This window comes from Heloderma suspectum, chromosome 2 (assembly GCF_057233095.1).
Source record: "Heloderma suspectum isolate Gila_16-S chromosome 2, 16-S_ref, whole genome shotgun sequence".
NCBI lineage: Eukaryota > Metazoa > Chordata > Lepidosauria > Squamata > Helodermatidae > Heloderma > Heloderma suspectum.
Genome location: NC_139459.1, coordinates 274,949,695 through 274,953,909, shown reverse-complemented (window position 1 = coordinate 274,953,909; position 4,215 = coordinate 274,949,695).

Here is a 4,215-nt window from a genome sequence, read left to right as displayed (position 1 = left end):
ATTTTGATTTTCTTTTAAAAGGAACTGCCAATAACATTTTAACTCCCTGGAAGAATTGGATAAAAATGTCAGGATTCATTGCCCAATCAGAGGATATCATGTCTGCCAAATTTCAGAATGATAGCCACAAGGTTTTTGCACAAGGGTGGCCTTGACATTTTGAGGTCTCCAAAAGAGGGCATACTTATCTCCCTATGTTCCTTGTTCTGAAAATTACAGACAGCCTACAGTTGTCGCTAAGTAAGAAACCAGCAAAGTTTCAGAAAGATAGGTGCAGCAGTTCATGTGGAAGGGGAGTTCTCCAATTTGAGGGGGGGGGTGATTTGTTTTCCTTTCCATTCACCCCTTCCCCAATAGTTTTTGGGTTGTTGTTGTTCAGTCATGTCCGACTCTTTGTGACCCCATGGACCATAGCATGCCAGGCCTTCCTGTCCTGCGCTCTCTCCCGGAGCGTGCTCAAGTCCCTAGTCATTGCATTGGTGATGCTATCTAGCCATCTCATCCTCTGCTGTCCCCTTCTCCTTTTGCCTTCAGTCTTTCCCAGCATCAGGGTCTTTTCCAGGGAGTTTTCTCTTCGCATTAGGTGGCCAAAATATTTGAGGCCCACAGTAGTAGATATGATGGTCACCTGAATTAAATTCGCCCATGCTTGTCCATTTTAGTTCGCCGATTCCCAAGATGTCGATGTTCAATCTTGCCGTCTCATGTTTGACCACCTCCAGCTTACCTTGATTCAATGATCTGACATTCCAGGTTCCTAAACAATATTGTTCTTTACAGCATCGGATTTTCTTTTCACCACCAGACGCATCCACAGCTGAGTGTCCTTTCGGCTTTAGCCCAGCCGCTTCACTCTTTCTGGCACTACTTGGAAATACCCTCTGCTCTTCCCCAGTAGTATATTGGACACCTTCCGACCTGAGGAGCTCATCTTCTTGCATCATTTCTTTTAGCCTTGTGATACGTTCCATGGGGTTTTCTTGGCAAGAATACTGGAGTGGGTTGCCATTTCCTTCTCCAGTGGACCACATTTTGTCAGAACTCTCTGCCATGACCTGTCCGTCTTGGGTGGCCCTGCACGGCATAGCTTACGGCTTCACTGATTTATGCAAGCCCCTTCGCCACAACAAGGCAGTGATCCATGAAGGGGTAATTTTTTTTGTTTTGGGGTAAATTTGTATAAAAATGCACAGGTAATTAAAGGTGTCCTCTAGGCAAGAAACCTGCAAAGTTCCTGAAGGATATACATGCTTTCTAACTAGAATTTATTTACATTTCACCAATGTTAGCAGCAGGGGAACATGGGGGGAAAGGTGCTATTGCACTCATGTCCTGCTTGTGGGTTTCCAATGGTTATCTGGTTGGCCATTGTGAGAACAGAATGCTGGACTAGGTGAACCTTGGTCTGGTGCAGCATGGCTCTTCTTATTTTCTTAAATAGAGTGCCTCTGAGCATGTGCAGTATGCTTTTCTTTCACCACTGAGCACTTACATTCTCCCCCTACCAATTCTATTCCCTTCCATGCAACCATCCCGCCTCATCCTATCATCCTCCAGCAACTCTTCATCAAAACAGATGTCTTGTTTTGGGCAACTCCTCTCTACCTCCTCCTTGTCACGCACAAGCTCTAATTGTATCTTCCTCCCCATAACTTCATTTGTGCCAAGACTTCACCAGCATTCAGCCAATGAGTCTGTTTTCAAAACTAGGGCTAAGTTATGGAGAAACTCTGAGCATGTACTAAGTGCCTTTCCCTCACCACTGATACTAGAGTTCATGCAAAAAAAAAACCAAACCCACAAATGACAAAACATGCATAGGACTGAGCTGAAAGGGTAGTAAATTCATTAGCTGGAACTGGATAGGCACTGTATGAAGCCTGCAGTACCATGCTCACAACTCAGGACTTATTTCTGAGTAAACATGCATAACATCAAGGTGCAAACCTCCCTGCAAAAGTAACTTGTGCTGGAATCCTATGCACACTTTCCTGAGGGGAAGCCTCATTAAACATAACAGGGCTTCTGAGTAGGCATACATAGGATTGCATAAATTAGCAATATTTATCTCCCCTCCACTTAAAAAACAAACCCAAAACTATTTTTTTAAATTAAAGCTTTCTGTTCAGAGGAACATAGGAAGCTGCCTTGTACTGAGTCAGGCCCTGGGTCCATCTAGCGCAGCATTGTTGACACTGACGGGCAGCAGCGGCTCTCTGGGGTTTTAGGCAGGATTCTTTCCTTGCCCTACCTGGAGATGCTGGGGGTTGAACCCGGGACCTTCTGCATGCCAAGCATGTGCTCTGCCACTGAGCTGCAGCCCTTCCTATTGCTGGATAATGGCAACTGACAAACGAAACAGCCCCAGATTTGTTTCTCTGCAACCATGTGAACCCACTCTTCTCAAAGACTTGAGTGAGAAGGAGAAAAAACAAACCTCGTCTGTTTATATAAAGTCAAATACAGTTCAGAACTTTTCTTGCCCACCAAAGAGAATTCTCTTTAAGAATTCCCCAAGTTTGGGTGGAATAAAGAAGAGAAAGAAAGGACAGGGAAGGGAAGGGAAGAAGAAAAGAAGAATGGTGATTGGAAATGTTCATGGGGTGATGGGTAGAGGAAATTCCCTAAGCCAAGTGGCTCCTTTCAGAGAGGTAGTACTTCAGAGGAATTTAGGAGGCTGTGCAGGGTTTGCAAGGATTGCATGTACTTAAATGAACTTTATGAGGTGAGGCGGCTGAGGGCTTTTTTTTAGCTTTTAAAAAAAACTGTACAATGTATTTAAAGCCCCAGTAGTTCCTCGATCACAACACCTCTTTTGGAATAATTTGAGACTTACAGCTATTCAGGAGAAATTAAAGTGGAAGGGGAGAAATAAGTTTGTGAAGGCTGATTGGATCCTTTGCTGTAGTGGAGCTACTAAACTTCTGCAGAAGCCAAAGGTTCCAGTTCGGGGCAGTAAAATCAGATGCTGTGTGAAATCCCAGTATTTCACATGGAGCTCTTTCTTCCCTTCCTTCTCCCCCTTCAAAATTTCATTGCAGACAAACTCCCAACAGTAGGCATGTAAGAGCAGAAAATACAAGTAAGGGAGAGAGAGTTTTTTTGCACCTCAAAAAAAAAAACCTACACCAGAGATTAGGCATAGTGACCCCCTAATGGTCACCTTAAAACACCTTCTGATTAGGATCTCTAATCCTCTGGGTGACTTGACAGTTTTTACATTTTGTTTTAGACTTTGAGAAAAGGAAACTTAACGCATGGCTAGCACAAAAGCCATTGGACCTAAGCGTCTGAAATTTGGTAGCTTCAGTCAGCTCCATAGGGCCTGCTAGGTCCCCAAATTCCATGAATTTATATGGAAGCACAAAAAAAATATAGCTCTTTGCTTTGACACATTTTCTTGAAAATAGCAAACCTTATCTGTGACTAGCACAAAAGCCACTGGACCTAACTGCCTGAAATTTGGCAGGTTCCATCAGCTCCACAGGGGCTGCCAGGTCATCAAATTTCATGTGTTTATCATACAAACTAAAAACGTTACAGCTTTTTTGTTTTCCAATGCAAGTCAACGGGAAAATGTAAAAAAAATGGCAATTAGGACAGCTCAAAAAATACCCGGGGCCTGTGCCCAGGTGAGCCATTTCTAATGACACCCCGCCTGATCCGATCAATTTTATCCAGAAAGTGCCTTGCCAAGACCTCACAGGAGGCCTTAGAAAGTTCCAGCAGTTCCAGAGCAACTGGACCAACCAGGCTCCAGACAACTTAGAACAGCCTCCTGGGACAGCACTCTGCAGACACGATAGAGGCAGCATAATATTCCTTTTTTGCTGCCTTCACCACCTCGTGATATGCTGAAGATACAGCTCTAGCCCGTGTCTGATCGTCTTTGGAGCGAGACTTCTGCCACTGGCGCTCTAGCCGTCTCACCTCCTGTTTCAGAGCTCATAACTGCGGATTGAACCATGGTGCAGTTTGAACACTGTTCAAGGGGAGAGGGCGTTTTGGAGCTACCCGATCTAATGCCCCAGTGATTGCGGCATTCCAGCCATCCCCCAGGGTCTCGATCGAGTGGCCATTTGCCTGCTCCAGAAAATCCCCAAGCGCATTCAGCAATCCCTTCAGATCCATAAGATGCCTGGGGCGGACCATTTTAATGGGTCCTCCACCCCTGCAGAGGGGTTGTGGAACCGAGAAGTCCAACGTCACCAGATA